This window comes from Balaenoptera borealis (assembly GCF_965194805.1).
Source record: "Balaenoptera borealis genome assembly, chromosome: 2".
Classification (NCBI taxonomy): Eukaryota; Metazoa; Chordata; class Mammalia; order Artiodactyla; family Balaenopteridae; genus Balaenoptera; species Balaenoptera borealis.
The window spans coordinates 104,482,516-104,501,546 of NC_138867.1; the positions used below are offsets into that span (position 1 = coordinate 104,482,516).

General features: G+C 39.4%; 1 protein-coding gene and 1 pseudogene across 2 annotated transcripts in view; one reads left to right on the forward strand and one right to left on the reverse strand.

Annotated features, from left to right (window-relative positions):
* Positions 1 to 19,031, reverse strand: part of LOC309623664 (uncharacterized protein) — a 769,197-nt gene that overhangs the window by 470,596 nt on the left and 279,570 nt on the right. The window lies entirely within an intron of this gene.
* LOC309623073 (regulator of nonsense transcripts 1-like) overlaps positions 1 to 19,031 on the forward strand; it is a 171,483-nt pseudogene that overhangs the window by 33,315 nt on the left and 119,137 nt on the right. The gene's annotated exons all lie outside the window — the stretch shown is intronic.

Here is a 19,031-nt window from a genome sequence, read left to right on the forward strand (position 1 = left end):
TGAATAAGTAGACTGAGCAAAGATCCATTCTCACCAACTTGGGTTGGCATCATCCAATCCATTTAGGGCCCAAATAGAACAAAAAGGTGGAGGGAGGGTGAAGTTGCTCTCTCTGCTTAAGCTGGGACTGCCACTTTCTACCCTCAGATATCATCACTCCTGGTTTCCAGGCCTTTGAACTCAGACTGGGACTTACACCATTGGCTCCCCTGGTTCTCAGACTTTTGGCCTTGAATTAGAACCACACCACCAGCTTTCCTGGGCCTCCAGCCTGCAGACGGCAGATTGTGGGACTTCTCCACCCCCACAGCCATGTGAGCCAATCCCTCATTATAAGTCTCTTTTTATGTATCTCTATATGTCTTACTGGTTCTGTTTCTCTGGAGAATCTTAATATAGCTGGTGTAATAAGTGGCAATTCCCTGCATCAGCAGCAGAGAGAATACCATGTATGACAAATAGACTGGGCAGGTATTTGATAGGATATGCATTTTCTTTTCATGTAAAAACCCATATCTTCTAACCTGGTTAAGTCAGCAGTTATTAGTAATATTTGTATATAGGCTCTAGACTTTATATCTCCTATGCAAACAGATGGTCAAAGATAAATTTTCTACATATAAAGGTTTCAGAAAATTGTAAGTTTCCTAACTGGTGAGAGTTCATCTTTATAGACATTATATTTTAATGATAGCTAAATGAAAATATATAATATTAAATATTGACTTGAGGGTATTATTGGAATCCCAAAACTCAGACTAGAGATTGAGGCAGAAAGATAAATTAACTTTGGAGGGATTCAACATTACAACTGCTTGGGCTCATCTGTAAACAGCTCAAGAAAACAATAGCAAAATTAAATGAAATGATCGATTAAACATGATTTAAAATATGTTTATATGTCTCTGCCCATCTTTAATTTGGCATGAATTACAATAGAAAAAAAAATTTTACAATCCATTTGTTTCTTTCTCTGGCCATGTAATCAAATATGGTCCTAAAAATTTAGGGAGTTATGCTTAAGAAATTGTTTTAGGGGTCAGTTTTTATCAAAGTGCTAAAATGAAAGAGAGGAGGGGGGAAGATATTTTGGGTTAAATTACAGGCTAAAATAGAAAACAGATCTCAAATTCACTTGACCATAAACTTAGTTTAACTTAATGCTTTACACTCAGCGTTAATATTTCAGAACATTAGTGCTTTCAGTATTTGCTCAAAATTTATTTTCTATTTTCAACAAACACTTCCTAAAATAAAAGATATTACATACATTCTGTTACATGCTCTGAAGGCTAAAAAGATAAAACTCATCCCAATTCTGAAAAGGCCCTTTATATATGTTTTATAGGTACAAACCCTAGAGTATAAAAACGTAATTGGTGCTGTCAAATGGTGCCATGGGGCAGCTTTTAACCTCTACATAATGTCTACCAATCCCAAAACCTGCCCTGAAAACTCACAATGTCACTAAAAGAAAAATGCTTGCCATGCCAATACAGTTTTAATACATTCCCTTGCCCTCTCTTCCCGTTTCCTACCTTTAAGCCCCTCCCTGTAGAAAGGCTAGACCCTCCAATGGATCCTTTGCTGTGTAACAGAGGAAGGAAGATCAGTCCAATTTTAGAAGACAGGGCATGGATAGGATGTGAGAAAGCCTCAGAGAGGAGATATGACTTGAGTGAAACTTTGTGGCTCCGTTAGATTTTCACGAGCAGGAATGAGGGCAGGCTGAAGAGCCTGCAAGAGCAAAGATCTAGACGAACTTTGAAAAGTACCAAGAATAATCAAGAAGGATTAGGAAAACCAGCCTGACTCCAAGTTTAGCATAACCCCAGGGGCACCGCTCACATCCTACCTGGTACGGAGCTATGCTCCAGGGGACCCCCCTGAAGGTTAGGGCACCTGCTTGGATAATAATATTGACTGCTCCCTCTTTGGTTTACACTTGAGAAAAATAAAAAGCTCTTTCTGAGTAGAAGGTACTCCGTAAAGGCTAAATAATGATAATGTCCTCTCCAGTGTGTATGTATAGATTGGTGAATGCGTTTTGACTTTGCTATCTTTCTTGGGGGAATGTGCACAGAGACTTGGATATATGTGCCCTTTTCTGTGGCTTCATTTGTCTTTCTCTTTCTACTGTAATAGCCCTGTCTCCAGTTCTCACTTTCCACTGAGATCAGAAAATTGTCTCCCTGTCACTGGGGCTGCGGCTTCCTTTCGGCAGATCTTTCCATCTCCGTTAGTCCATCTTATCGAATTTCATGCTCTCCACAGACCTTCCCTTATTCTGTCATAGATCTTACTTTGAAAAATCTATTGTGCTTTTTAGGTTCTCTCCGCAGCCCTGACTTGTCCACCTCTCTGACATCTCATTTTCTTTCACAGCTCTCCCATGTACCTCACTAGGCCTTTATTGAACACCCCAGAAAGGGTAAAATGGGAAAGGGTGAGCTTATAAATTATAGAGAGAACCAATCTCTCGACTACTAAAATGGCGTTCTACTGATCTAATTTGTCAATATGTTGTTTAGTACCTCACAAAATCAGACACGCATGGTTGGTAGTAAAAATTGACCAAATCGGGAGACGTAAATTCCCTCTGATTGCAGGTCCGAGAAGCGGAAATCCATACGCAGGAGTAGAGAAATATTGATGGAGCTGAATTGGCTTAAGGGCTTAAAATCACATTCCTGACCTTCCATGAAAGTGTTGGGTCCTAACACCCAAGGTACGTTTTGGAGGACCTAGCAGTGTGACTGTAATAAGAAATGAAACCTTTAAATACACCTCCATATGTGCTTGGCCTCCTGAGTGTCTCCTCTCTATTAGGTGAGTGTGGGAGAGGCACACAGATATTCACAAGGACAATATAACCCAAATTTATCACAATTTAACATGTTACAGCACTTCCTACTGAAAATGAGTATTTCTCAAAAAGACACATGTTTACCACAAGAGTTATTGAGAATCGCATTGCTCTGGGTATGCTGGGTTTCCCTTATTTATGCCACGTTCTCCTCAAGATGCAAATATTGGTCATTCACAAGAAACATATTTTAGCTAGCTTTTTGAGATAGTGAAAGCCTTTACCATAAAAAAGATATCAAGGAGTTCTGAAATGTTATGATCACGAAAATTACCACAGCTGTAACTTTAAAATAGCTTGAATGTTCTATTTTTAGGCTTTGATCCCTCACATAAAGCAGTTTCTCCTTTTAAATGACTTTGTCAGCTACAGATTATTCCAAACATACACAATGACAACAAGTAAACTATTTTACAATGGCTTCTGAGTACAGACCAAACCTGTATCTTTTTTCCAGTGTTTACTTTTCTCCTTATGGCTTCTTTCTTCTTTCCTTTCCTCTTTCCACTATTTTATACCGAGTTTCTTGATAAACTTTAACTACATTGTCTCAATTTATTTGTGATCTAACTTTATAATTCTTAAAAACCTTTCCTGGAAGATATTTCAGGGAATTGTGTAAAACAATTGCTTGTTTCTCCTATAAAACATGTTAATAGTGTCTTCTAACTCTGGTTTCCCTTCCATCCATTACAACTAATCAATGACTTAGATGCAGCATGCTTGTAGCGTGAGCTTGCCTATTTCCACTAAATACTAAAATACGCTCTTTAGAATGATGTCATTTGGTCAGTCTGGAGACAATCAAATTGCTGAAAACCAGAGAAGAACTCACTGTTTAAAAAAAAAACGTAGATAAGGAAAATAAAGGAGCACTTCTTGGGAAAATGAAGAGAGGCAAAAATATCATATAACACATTATTCCAAGTGCTTGTCTTATTTTGTGTAACTTCCCTGAGCTTCTAGGTTCTTGAAGACTGAGAATTTAATAGAAGAAAAAACCAGACTGTGGTATATAATAAAAGCATTTTCTGGGCAAAATGAGGACCATTATCAGATAGAGATGCACATGTACAGATGGGATATATATATATATATATATAAATAAATATATATATTTCTCACGGGGTGATTTTTAGGCACCCTGACTGTTATACTACTTGATTAAAAGACTAGACGTTTCCCCTTGAGATTTGTCCCTCTGCCTAATGTGCTGTAATTGCAACAGAGTGCTTGGTACAGCAGCAATGAGCAATCTTCTGTAATAAATTTGGGTCACTGCAAGAGTTCATCGTGCAGTCCTCGGCAACGGGAGATAAAGCGCTGGTTACTTCATCTCTAGCTTTCAGCTGCAGTGTCACTTGTTCTCCTGCCTAATGATATTAATAGAGCTAAATGTACGCAAATTATCCATGTCCTGGATCTTTCCCCTCCCCGTTTCTACGTATATTTCATCTCTAGAAAACATTTCTCACAACGGAAATGCGAATCAGAAATGCGGCAGTGTCAGGTGCCGACAAAAAGACGATTCCCCTTTCCTTTGGTTCATTCTTCTTCTTATCCTATATTTCTTCAGATCAACATTTTGAAAATCTTTTAGCTCGGATAAATTCTCTCATCTATTTCTCTGGTGGAGAAACAAACAGAGCTTGGTGTAGGGCTCTCCAAAGTGCTGACTGCAATGGCTAAGTGGTCGAATGAGCTTAGTGAGTGCTTTTCTTTAGAGAAATGATTTTTCACTTGCTTCATTACCCTTACTCTTCAGAGTTTCTTATTTACAGATTGCCTGGTCACAGGAATTCGTTTCTGCCACCTGTAAACACATTTTACAGGGCTACCGGCGAGATTTAACCCTCTACTTGAAAGTCTGGACAACTTTCCAGCCATCCCTTTCCAGATTCTTCTATGACCGCACCCACATCACACACTCTCCTTCTGACCCTCCCCTCGCCGTGCACCGAAAAATCCAACAGCCGTTCATTCTCAAATTGTGCTCTGTAAAACTTTTAAAAATCTTTTTTAACAGAACTGGGGGGATTCAATAAAAGGACTTACAGCAATAGAGCAGAAATCAGAACTAGAAAAATTAGAGAGAGCGAATGGTTTCCTTTTAACTCCAGCACACATATTTAAATCAGTGAACTCTGTGCATCCGGCTTCAGACAGAGGGCTGAGACATGCGTTTTGCTTTTGAAGATCTTTGCCTGAAAACGCTTTTGAAGCATTTAATAAGTGAGTTAGGACTGTGTAAATCTTGTTAAAGCAAGTGAACATGAAGTGCACCGCCGAAAAGGCAGCCTGTTAACGCTCGGAGGGAAATCACTGTCCTTATTCTGCTCTTACATCAATATCAGGGGCGAAGCTAGAATGTGCACTTGACCTCGCTTCATATTGATGAAAATTCTCAACCTTTTAAAAAGAGAAAAGATTTCATCATAAATAGACACCCCTGCTTGCTATTTATTTTTACAAGAATTTTTTTTTCTTCTTCTAGGGCATTACAAGACTTCTTCTGTCCTACGTAAATGTAGAGTACTAGAACCTGCGTCAGCTGTATCAGTTACTCAGACTCCTTCCGTAACAGTAAACCCCTCAAAATGAAGGGAGAGGCTCAAAACAGCAAAGGCCCACCCCCAGTGCTTTGTCACCAGGAGTAAGCACAGGAATATCCCAATGATGCGGGTGGCCCAGGAAACTAAGGGCTAAATGCCTGAGGCAAATGGAAGTCTTTCATGGTACCAGAGAACCAAGTTCCCCAAATCACGTGTCATATCTGTCACACGTGTCATATATGTCACATATATGTCATATGTGTCTCCAGATCTAAAATAGTCACTGGGTCTTAATTCCAGTTGGCACCAAATATTCTGAAAGGAGCACAAATAAGTAAAATTTTCTATAAGCGTACAACCGCAACTTTTGCTAACTAACCACAGGTTTTTGCATACAACAACCTTCTTACTTCCCCGTGACCTTGAACAGGTCATGAAACCTCTGGATCACACTTTCTTCCTCTGGATTATGGGACAATATTTATTCTTGCATGTTGCTAAGAGAATTGAATGAGCTGATATAACCACAGCACACAGCACACGGTACCCACTTAACAAATTTCAAGTCCCTGATATCCGCACTCTGAAATGCAACGCCGTGTCTCATGATACAGGGAAAATGTATTTTAATAATATCAGCGATGGACTTAGAATTTTATCAAAATATAGTCCGCATTCAACACATTGTATACTCTTAGCTTACTGCAAGTGAGTGTTTTCTTTCTTTTTTTTCACCGAAAAGGATGCTGGAGTCATTTATTTCCTTGCAAGAACACTGTGGAGGTCTTTGTAAGTCTGATAGCATTATCTGACAAATAATCAATGTTTGGCTGTAACCTGAGGGCCTCCAAAGCTGGAGGACATTACTCAGCATGGTATCATGGGGAAGGAGGCAAAGCCAGCATCAATTGTTTTCTACATAGAAATTATCATGTGATTTTTGCCCAGGACTCTCCATCATAACACTTCCTATAGGATTAGATTTGAAGCTCAGAATTATTTTGATTATTCATCATGTCATCCTTTGTATCGAGACAGATTTTCTTTCACAAACTACCAAGAGCACAAGCCCAGCTGCATGTTTACTGACGTGTATCGGTAAAGTGACAGAAAAGCTATACATCTTTAGGCTCTTCATCTCTCAGAGAGGTTAAAGTGACCTTTTAACAGACCCACAATAAAATTGGAATCTGAAAAGAGTGTAGGGCCCAGGTATAAAACACTTTCCAACCTAGCTGACATAAATACTAATAGGATGGAATAATTTGAGTGGACACAGGAAAAATAAATCAAATTCACTCACACTTAAAGATATAAAACTATTGTAGAGACACAGACCATGACTAAAGGTGTGATTTATTTCTGACAAAGCGCAGTAAAATTGAAATACCTAATACCATATTCCAAACCACCTTCAGAAAAGCACACATGTTTATAAATTTTTTCTTGCTTCCAAAATATGTTCTTTCTCTGTTACCTGCTAATGGGGAAGCATAAAACCTGTGGACTGATATGAAAACTTCCCTAGTATATTCTTTTGAACTATAAAAAGAGTGAGCATATAATTTACATATAATACAAGGTCTTATGTTATAAATACATGATCCTCTCTTGTCTTAACTACCTGACTCTACCTAATATACTTCAAATAGAGATCTGGAGTTAGGCAGAAATATCTAAACTTGAGTGGGAAGTGGGTATCAAGAAGTTCTGCATTATGAATTTTTTTTTTACCTTATATACATAAACAGATAATTGTGAAAACCTGGGGTATTTTGGTGACTGCAGCTAGTTTTGTTATTATTTTGAGGTATCTGTAAGATCAGAGCCATTGTTGACGTAGAATTGAAAAATGCCATAGGACTTCCTTGCTGAGATACAATAGCTAGGGAACAGCAGAAGAGTGGGGCAAGAAAAGTTCAGGGCAGTACTGAGGTAACTAGAGACCCCTGAGAGATTGGTAATCATTAAGAATAACCACATCAGGGGCTTTCCTGGTGGTGCAGTGGTTAAGAATCTGCCTGCCAATGCAGGGGACACGGGTTCGAGCCCTGGTCCAGGAAGATCCCACATGCCGCGGAGCAACTAAGCCCATGCGCCACAACTACTGAGTCTGTGCTCTAGAGTCTGTGAACCACAACTACTGAGACCGTGTGCCACAACTACTGAAGCCCACGTGCCTAGAGCCCGTGCTCCGCAACAAGAGAAGCCACTGCAATGAGAAGCCCGCGCACTGCAACAAAGAGTAACCCCCGCTCACTGCAACTAGAGAAAGCCCGTGCGCAGCAACAAAAGACCCAACGCACCCAAAATAAATAAATAAATAAATAATAAAATAAATAAATCTATTAAAAAAAAAAAAAAAGAATAACCACATCAGGAATGATGGTTGCACTTACAAGGGTCTCTTAGACAACAGACTTAAGAATTTAAGACCTTGACCTAGGAGACAGAGGTCTTTTAAGTGAGCTACTCTGGGAATATTAACTTGATAAATTAGGTTCTGAATTCCTACTCTCTTTGGAATAAGTCCAAAGGACCCTGGATGCAAACTCCAAACTACAGACTCTCATGATGGGGCCTACATTCACAATTCAAAACAAAGAGTGTTCTCAGTGCAGTTGGCTTTCAGCAAATAATCTTGGCATTTTTTACATGATGTTGAAAATGTTTCATACCATTAAAACTCTTTTACTGTTTGCACCTAAAGGAGCATTCTGAAGAGTATGGCAAGGATGAACCCAGGCTGTACAGCAAATTCAAGGTACTAAAAGAGGTTCTTTGAAATGCCTTAAATTCAAAAATTCTAACATGGGGTATCTGGAAGAAACTGCAGAAGAGGAAAACTTTAATTTTTCATTTACATTTTGAAAGTGATGAATGTGAAATTTATAAAAGAAGTTTTATCATCTCTCTTAACTTTGGGAGCAAATTAAAAAAGGTAATTATTTAACAAAGAAGATGTAACTGTAGAAGACTTACCTCAAGGAGCCCGTCTACCATGATTCAAGCAAAAAGCATTTATTAAGCACCTACTATAAACGTTTATTGAGCATCTAACATTACACCTGAAACAAAGCTGTATAACGTTGCTCTTTTGAGAAACGGCTCAATCACAAATCAATGACTGCATTAAAGAGTTTCTCCCACCTGGCTTTTGATTTCAGGCTCATCTGTGAATTCAGTTTTGCTCTTCTCTGTCCACAGCATCTTAATATGTATTCCATGTCCTACCTAAGGCAGTCACACAGATCTCTCATTATGCACCTCAGTTCAGCCCCTCTGAAAATGTGCTGATCTATTTGAGGTGCTCCCAGAGGCTCCCAAAATTGTGCCCATGCCACATAGCCACCACATAGCCTATCCTTTCATCAACCATCCCAAATATAGCTTTTAAATTCAGTGAAAATCCACGCCATGGCCCCAAGTGTTACATAATATGCAGCAAAGAGACAGAAGATATTTTACTATATGGATATCTCCCATAAGGGTGATCATATTTGACATCTATTCAATACAATGTTTTTCATCCAAATGCAGAACAAAGAAAGGTCAGGAATGCTATAAAAGTGATTCCTGCATCAGTTGACCAGTTGGAAGAGTGTGTAGGTTAGCAATCCAAATATTATTAGCATTACCTGGGTGAGGTTACAGTGTGTGCTATGGTTGCCACAAACTGAATCAGCTCTGAGGAAATATGATTCTGATTTGAACTTTTCGAACACTTTAGGTTCTTATGGAAAAGACTGAGGGCTCTGGAAGCTTCTCTGAGATGAACATCCTCTTTATTTAGTTGTTAGTTGCAGTCTGGGCCACGTGTCTTCTGTATCATATAACACATATGCTCAGAGCAAATGAGTCCATCTTTCTGTGACAAAACTGAGGTCCAGAAGCATTTGTTCCCCACCAGCACACATCAACTTGATGGCAGGGTTGGCAACAGGCCACTGACATCCCGTCTACATGCACCATGACCCAGGGCCAACCTTTCCACTAAGCACAGGGGGCACAGTTCTGGGCCCACAGAAGCTTTAGGACCCATGGAAATGTTTTCATTTCTTTCAAAATCAGAAAAGAAAAAGAAATTTTAGGTCAAAGGAAATGCTAATAATTCGTCTTTATAGCAATGCAGTTGTGAAATATGATTTTTATGGGGGAAGGGACCCATAAAGGCAAAAGAGCCTAGGACCTGTGAAGTCACAGGCAGACTTGGTTATCCTGGACTGTGGGTGGCCAGCTATATAATTCCCAGGGCCCTTAAGAAAATGAAAAATGCAGGGTCTCTTGTACAAAATATTATGGATTTCAAGGTGGTACCATCAGAACATTAAACCAAGCATAGGGCCCTCAGAGCATGGGGTCCCTTGCCATGGCCCTCGTTAGCTGATGGAGGGCACCATTATACTGTTAGGAACTAGTATTGCATGAGTGAAGACTGGGGTCTTCATCTCTGTTTTTACCTTGTCCAATCCTTTTTCTTCCTCCACGCATCTCCTTCAACCAGAGCTAGCCAATGAGAGGACAAGAGTGCTGAGGAAGGATGTGGCTCTTCTGGGCATTGGGTTGAGAAATTTCATTCCCTTCATGACTATCATTACTTTGACAACACTTTAAGTTCCACCCTGTCATTGGGCAGAGGATCTTTTATTTCCTATTCACAGCCCACAAATACAATGTTAAGTGACCTTGAAATTTGAGCGTTGAAAACACATGCCTTATCTTAGCACATGTCACTGTCACCAGGTAAGGCCCCCAACCCCCCCTTACTATTGCTTTGAAACATACTGTGGTTGGTAAAGAAACTTCTGCTGTTAAACCTACCTCAACACAAAGTCGGTGTTATTTATTTATGATGTTACATGAATCATCTGTACTTTCCCTGATAAGCCCTGGGCTGTGTGTCTTTCATTGCAGCTGACATTTTGCTGCCATTTGCCAAGCTAAGTAACTACTGTGCAATCACTCCAAGCTGATGCATGGTCATTGTTTTGCACAAAATGGATTTTTAAGTCCGCTGAAGGGCTTTCTGAAGAATATAATTTGACACAGTAAATTTTTGCCCATGTAACAGAAATCAGCCAGGGCTGAACCAAATGTATTTTTTAAGATAGCTGAAAGGATTTCTGCAGAGAGTTTGACAAAGTATTTTACTTTTGTGCACAAAGCAAAAATTGATTAGTTTTGAACAAAAAGGATTTCTCAGGGCGCTGAAAGGCTTTTCTCTGGAATTATATTCTTCAGCTTGCGGGATAAGATATTTGAAAGGAGTGTCTTTGAGAAGACAAATAGTTGTCAGTGACATTTTTTTTTTCCAGGAACAAGTTAAAAGAATCTACTTACATGACATTTTCAACCACCTAAACCTGGTTTGGTTCCAGATGTCTTACTACTCACAGAAAGATGACCCGTTTTCCAGTGAATGAGACTTACTGCATGAATCAGTCACTTGTTTGATCCTGCTTCTAAATTGATAGAATCACTGAGTAGACATTTCACTGAACACTTTTCCCCTTCAGTTTAACTACAGAAGACAAGAAATCTGAACAAATTGGAAGGCACAGAGTTTTAGCTTAAATTGTTTAGCTTTGGGGAAATTTTGCTAACAATTTTCCTGGTATCCACAATGCTTCTATTTGAGGAGGGGAGGTGATATGGAAACATGCAACTTATACAAAAACTGCTTCAGTTTTTTCCAGAAGTGTCAGTCTGCTGCCTGGAAAGTTTTGAAGTTGGACGATAAATGCTATGACCTACTTATTCAGTGTGCTGTAAGAGCTTTGTGCTCAGGTGCGTGTGTGTGTGTGTGTGTGTGTGTGTGTGAGTGTGTGTGTGTGTATGTGTGTTAGTGCAGGTGGCATGTGAGCAAGTATGTGTGGCTATAACACCAATCAAATTTTTGAGTAGTGATCATTTCTTAAATACAAAGAACGTGTTTTAGAGTATATATAAAGGTAATAATTTACAACATCCATATTTTTCTGTATATATCTTCGGGGTTTTTTGTGCCTTTATAATTCACCAGTATAAATTTGGAATTTCTTTTCCCAGCTCAGTTTGTATTCTCTGCATAAAATCATGACAGGACAGAGGAAAACCATCCCTGTCCCTCATTCTTTGGTTATACCATTAAATTAAATACAAACCCAAATCTAAATTTTCTTCATAAGTTGCTGAAGCTTTAGAAGTTATGTATATTTTTACCTATTGTATATCTAGAAATTAAGGGTACCTTGTTTTTAACAGTTTCATTATTTAACGAGACTGTGTTCATATTTATGAAACAAATCTTTGATTGGTTTACATTAATTGTCACAGAAGATTGCAATATGTAATCTTATTTTTGTCCTCTTGTCTGAAATCAAATAAAATCCTCTTCTCTACAAGATGTTCCTTATCATTCTTGTTTTTTAAGCAACGATATTTAAATAAAGGAAATGAGAATCAGTGGGTCAGCTTCTCTTCATCTTATTATTCACCAGCAGGAGGAACACACACCCACATGTTCTCATACACATCATTACTATAGCACTATCTCCCTAAAGCTTGACAATGGACAGCAAAAACAGTTTATTGACCAAATTCTCTGGCTTATTATCAAAACAAAAGAAGCAAAATAAGTATTACAGACCTACAGGACTTTGATTACTAACCTATTTTTAGGAAGGGACTAACACAACACACCATTTCACCTCATGTCTTGACTAAGACCATGCCGGGTCTTAACCGTGTTGTAGCACAAGCAAGTTTAGAAGTTCATGGCTTACAAAGTAAGGCCATTCACTGTGGATGTCAAATCCAGGGGGGCCATAGGTGGATGAATCACCCTGGAGGTTAACTCTTGGCATGTGGTTTCTTTGGACACTTTACCCTGGAGACAATAATAAAATGATGATGGTACATAGCAGGCATAACCGGTTCATATGAATATTTGATGCTGTACTAATTGCGAGAGTAAGTCAATAAGACCAACCCTTCAAATTGAAAAGGCAGAAAAATACACATATATCTTTAAATGCTTCAGAAACAGAACAACGTAATAGCAACAGGAAAGCAAGATGAACTCCTAAGAGCCCAGAAGGAGCCAAACACTGATAGAAAGATAGGAAAATGTAACTGCCCATTAGGGACTACTTCATGGTGACAAATGATGACATTTTCTTGGGAAATGGGAGAATATAAAGCCTCTCAAGTTGCTGAGGAATAAATAGTCATGGAAATGCTAGATCATAACCATTGCTCACTCAAAAGCTACAACTGATGTTAAGAAAAGCACAGTGTGGAAGTCAGGACTTCTTCCCTCAAATTCACAACTGTAAACTCCTTTAAATGCTGCAACTACTTTTAGAGGCGCTATAGTGAGTTGGTTTCTTTATACATTGGTTGTGTAATTTTTTCAGTGACGGTATACTCCATCTTTCTACAGGTGACATTAACTCATGTTTGCTCAAACAGAATAGCCTTAATACTTCTATAAACTGGGGCAAAAGAGAAGGAAATCCCACCCATGACCAGTAGTGAATTTTCTGCCCGGTTATCAAAATATGGGCTAGCAACAGATTTAGCTTGATTTTAGGGAAAAATAAATAATTGGATATTTCCTGCACCTGAGCATGGGATTTGCAAATTTATACCCATTATACTCCCATCATGATGTGCTGGGCACTTACTAGGCCCTGTGAAGAAAAATCTGAGCCTCAGAGAAGGTAACTCAGCAGAGCCAGGTTCCAAACCCAGTCTTATCTGAAGACAAAGCCTCTGGTTCTAATTTCAGCACTATAATATGACAGTCCCATTGCTGGCACACGTGAGCCGTGTGCCCTTAGATGAGTTGTTTATTCCTTCTCTATTATATGTACACCCCTATTTACTCACCTAGAAGGTGGTAATGGTATTGCCTGCTCCATGAGATTTCTATTCTGAGGATTAAATGAGAAAATACATGTAAAATATGTCGCATGGTGCCTGGCACATCAGAACAGTGCCCACCTCCCATTTGCTTAATTACGGATTCATGCCAGGCCAGGGGGTCCTGACCTGAATTCATGGATGAGCTTCAGGGTGACAGAAAAATCACTGAGGTTGAAAGGGTTAAATAGCGGAGATGCACAAATACACATGTGTACAGCATGGTATAGATTAAATAGCTGGGGGCATGGGGACTGAGAAAATAAGAATCCTCCGCCTGGGAAGTATGTACCAAGATTTCATTCATTGAGAGGAGAAGGCATCTACCCTATAGGGGGCCCGCAACAGTTGAAGAGACACTTAGATCACTTTAAAACTCTTGTAACACCAAGAACCATCTTAACAAAGCAACCATTAGTCAATCTTGCCAACTGAGAACCAGACTGCATCTGTTAAAATTTGAAGAATAATTACCTTCAGAACTGCTCCTTCAAATTTCTGGATATGATATTGAGGCTCAACTAACAAAATTCTGATTTCCCATTAAGCTTCATTTTCTCACTCCTTTTCAAATGGCCACCTATAAAATTTCAATTTTGAAAAAGGGAAAAGATCTTTCAGGAAAAGCTGCAAGTCAGGTTTGAAAACCCTCCCATGCTTTATCAAAGTTCTAAGCACTACTAAATAAGATCAAGGGAAGTTATTGGTAGCTTAGCACATTGATTTTTATTTGGAAGTTGCAAAATAGCCATCTATTTTTATCTTCCTTCCACACTGTGTTTTGAAAATCTGGAAATGGCACAGAAAAATCCAGATTTTTATCTTCCCTTGAAACACTTGCACATCTGCCAACGTGCCAATACTAGGCTCATGTTCTCAAGCGGCAACAACCAGCTGGAGCTGCAGGGAAGCCACCCCTATTGGTGCATTTGCTCCCCAATATACCACAGTCCCCACCATTCTCTTATGTCTCATACCAGCCCACTTGTCTCATTTATGCTACCCACCTTTGAATTTGTGATCCCTGATACAGAAACTGAGAAGGGTTACAAAAGCAGCCACGCTCTCCAAGTGTTAGACTTTGGTTCATCCGTCTACCTAACACCGCCTTATGAACTGGACTGTCATCAACTGCGGTTTAGGTGGTGCTCTGTGGAGGTGTTTTAGCATTGTCCCCTCCAAATCTTGCTAGACTGACAGCCCAGGAAATAAGGAGCAGTATCTCTACAGCAGTAGCAAGAGAGATCAGGGAGATATTGACAAGTGAATTGGTTTTTCCTAGAGTCTCACACATGTTTGCCTAATGCCAGTGTGGATGATCATTAGATGAAACATTTCACCATTGACGGTAGAAGATAAATCTTGGACTAAGGTTTTTTGTGCTTCCTTCCATAAAACCAGACTCTGATAGGGATGAACACTGAATGAGCATTTTCTTCCCAGTTCGTTTATTTACCGAGTACCCTTGGGTAACAGACATTGGAGAGAGAGTAGAATAGAAAGATAAGTAACACATGGATTTTACCCTTGTGGAGTTTTCATACTAGTGGTGAAAACTGACATGAAGACAAATGTAATTTGGGGCAGATGGACGTAATTCGACTGACCTGGAGGAAAGATGATGAGGTAGAGAGATAGACTGGGTACTGGAGGCTGAAGGCAGGAAGTGGGGGCAAATGGGGTAAACCTATAAGAATACTCCAGAGAAGAAATGAAAAGAGGCTGAACTAGACTAGAACAAAGCATTAGGCAGGGAAGTCAACGTATTTAGCGGAAGGCACTTAAGAGCTCACTGTTCAAAAGAAAGTCCAGTCCACCCAAGTTCCCAGAGGGGAACTCTGGTCAAATTTAAATGGAGGGGGTGAAACTGTGGTCCTTTGGGTCCCTTTAGACCTGATCATATCCCTGGTCACTACACTTTCTCTCCAGTTCTCCACAGTCCCCACCATTCTCTAATATCCAACACCAAACCACTTTGCTCACCACCAACATTTAAAATAACTATATTTATTTTCAAATACGGTTGGTTAACCTTTTTTTTTTTAAATGTCTTTCATCAAGGCCCAGAACGAATCATTCTATTTCAGCCTGAAATGCCATTCTCTACGAGGCTTCCTGGGCATACACATCCCCTCATCCCAATTTTCCACTCCTCTGTGTTCAAAAAGCAATTTACAGGCCTGTTTCCTAGCATTTACTATACTGTGTTATAGTTTCTCACCTGAATATCTCTCATACCAGCTCATGTTCAAAGTATCTGGAATACAGGAGTGTAGTGGATCGATACTTCCCCCACCCCTGCTCCAAAAAAAAAGGTATGTCCACCCAGAACCTGTGAATGCAATCCTCCTTGGAGAAGGGGTCTTTGAAGAAGTACTTAAGTTAAGGGTCTCTAGATGAGATCATCCTGGATTATTCGAGTGGGCCCTAAATCCAATGATGTGTCCCTCTAAGAGACAGAAGAAGAGAAGCACACAGAGGAGAAGGTCGTGTGAAGACAAAGGCAGATATTGGAGTGCCCACAGCCACTAGAAGCTGGAAGAGGCAACGAAGGATTCTCCCGCACAGCCTTCAGAGGGACTGCGGCTCTGCCAGCATCTACTTTCTGAACTCTGGCCTCCAGAGCTGTGAGAGAATAAATTTCTGTTGCCGTAAACCACCCAGCTTGTGGTCATTTGTTATGGCAGCCCTAGGAAAATAATACAAGCTGTATTATCAATGTATATCATTTAAATAGTTATTCATTTGATTAATTAAGTAATTCAGGGCTAGGTTGCAAGCCTAGTGATTAGTGATTGTAAGCCAAGAAGAAATTGTAAGCGCCTCCAAGTAAGGGTGGTAAAATCTAATGTCATAGTCAGATAAATATGAGCCCTCTCTGTAGTAATTAAAGATTGAAGTATCCCTACCTGCTTCCAAGACCTTATAGAGGTAGGAAGTGGAGAACTGAGCATCAGTGAAGGAGAAATTCCTGAACTGGCTCTTCCAGTTCCTAAGGTCACGGTGCAATGGCTGGTACCCCAGGGTTGCTGTCAGCTACCGCCAGCCCCTACCGGGGCCAGGGAAGCCTCTCTCCATCTGATTGGCCTAAGAAAAGCCACACCTGCAGAAACCTCAATTATATATTTTGTAGCATCTTTTTTTCCTCTGGGAAGGACCCTCATTCGTCCACCCCCCCACTCTGATAATATGAGTTTGCTATTGGACTTAACATCAGGTGTTCAAATGCATTTTTCAGAACACTTAGAAAAGTATGGAACTGCTTGTATATTGTAAGTGAAAGGGAAAAAAATAAGCTAAAAATAGTGTATTCAATTCAGTACCACTTTTAAAAAAAGTTTAAAATAAAGAATAGTTAGACAGTAGTGAGGATTGGAGGATAAAGGAACTAAAATAGTAACAGTAAATATTTCTGGGTAGTGAGATTGCTGGTTATATATTTTATGAACTGTTCTGTTCTTCATGTTTCTTAACTAACTCTATTTTCTCTATTAGATAAAATAACAACGAATATTTTAAAATCAGTAAAAATATAATGAAAACGCAAAATAAAGGATGTAACACCTTGAATATTCAGAAGCTGGGATGAGCATTGACCCAAGAGATTTAACAGTTGCATACAGGTTGCCCAGATTATGAATAAACAGATATATTATAGTATATAATACAGCATCAAGCCCATGATGGAACGGAGAAAAAAAGCAAGGCTGTGGTTAGAAATTCAAGTTGTGAAATAAAGCAGACCTGGGTTGGAATCCCAGTCCTTTAATAGCCATGTAACCTTGAGCAAATTCCCTAAGCATTTAAATTAAATAAGATAGTATACAAAAGTCACTTGGTATAATAGCTGATAGATAATAAGATTCAGATAAATATCAATAATCTATCAATCATCACCACATAGGGTACCAATAATTTAGATTGTCATAAGAGTTAATTTCCAATTGATATCCTTTCTTAGAATTATTAATTCATTTTACATTAAGTTAAGCAGAACAAAACTGGGAATGTAAACAATCTAAAGTTAAATAATACCCTATCATTTTAGGGTAATCATACTGTGACTAATTTATATCCTTACTCTGGTCCATGAGAGTAGGTATTTTCCAGCTGACCACTAAATTACATACTATTATAATCAAATAATCAACTTTCTTATTTATGAGAAGAGGGTATCTGGTTAGGCCTTTTATAATATTTGGCAAGAATTGGATTCTTTTAAGATGTGATAGCTATAGAATTGTTCAGTAGGGAGGAAGTTTTGAGGCTTTTTAATGTAATCCATTAACTAATTTTACAAAGGAGGAAATGAGGCATGGTGTGGTTAACTAATGTCCCTACAGCCACCCAGCTAGAGTGGTAAGGATGTCAGGTCTTGCATTTCCTCGACCAGGAAAGGTCTTTCCACTGGGCTATTTTTGTTCATTTCTGGCATAGAGACAAGCACTCCATCCATTCTGCTGCCATAATACTGATGGGGGTGGGGAGCAGTCAAAGCAGCCTCCAGGGGACATTTCATGCTCAGACAAGGAAGTTAGTTACATGAAGAAAACAGAGACTCAGATGATTAATTTGTGAGCAAGTGAATGGTGAATCCATGAGAGGATTAGTTGAGTGTTTGATGCTTGGTTTAGTATTACTTGAGAGAATTAAGAGAGATTAAATTATTAAAAACTTTATGATACCACTTGTTTTATTTTCATAGCATTGATAGATATCTCTTCCTTAATCACTCATGATGTCTTTCTTAAGCCTATTCAGGATATGTTTGCCTGTGGGATTTTAAAGATATGTGAAACATGAATTACCAGGCAGCAATGGCGGGAAGGATAGTAACACTATGACAATATACTCATCCTCCCTCTTCCTATCAAAATTATTTTTCACATAATCAAGTACCAAATGTGGAAAAAAATGGGACTTCATCAAAAGAATCATGCCTTTCTAACTCTAAATATAGGTAAGAGGATACTGGGAGGAACTTTTCCTGTTGCCTCAGCATCAATGACCTGAGACCAGAACTGAGGACAAAAAAAAAAGCATTCAGAACCCCACATTTTAAAGAGAGGACCCCAAAATTTCAGCAGGACCATTTGTCTGAGGCTTATAAAGAAGGCAATAAAACTAGTGTTCGTCCTAACAGCTATTACCCCACTCTTTCACCTCACTCTTCCTCATAGGCTGAGGTGTGGGATAAGAAGAGAATGACTGGAGTCTTCAGAGCCAGGGGTTGATGTTAAGATCTTACTTTCCTCTTTCCTGACAACATGAAGGTGTGTGTGTGTTGGGGGTGGGGGCGGTGGGGGGGGGGAGCTTCAAGAAACTCACTCAAAGAGATCATGCATGCCAGTGAGAAAGGGAAACCAGCATCTTACTCCCAGGTGGACCCTTGAAAAAATAAAAAGTACGCAGATTCATCTATGCCCTGAGCAACATGTAGTGAAATGGCAATATCTAAAGACATAGAGACAGGTGCCTGCTTCTCACCTGAAATTTTCTCAAAGACAGGAGGCTTTCCAGAGTAGTCTGAGCCAGGCTTGAGTAGAGACCACACTACCATGTGCCTAGGAAGAAACTGATGGAAGATACCAACACTTTAGGGTCTCACAACTCTTGCAGGGTTCCGTAAATGACCTCAGAGATTCTGGGAAGCCCATGGATGTTCCAGGTAAAGTAAGCTGCCATAAAGTTGCCAGGTGGTTTTCAAG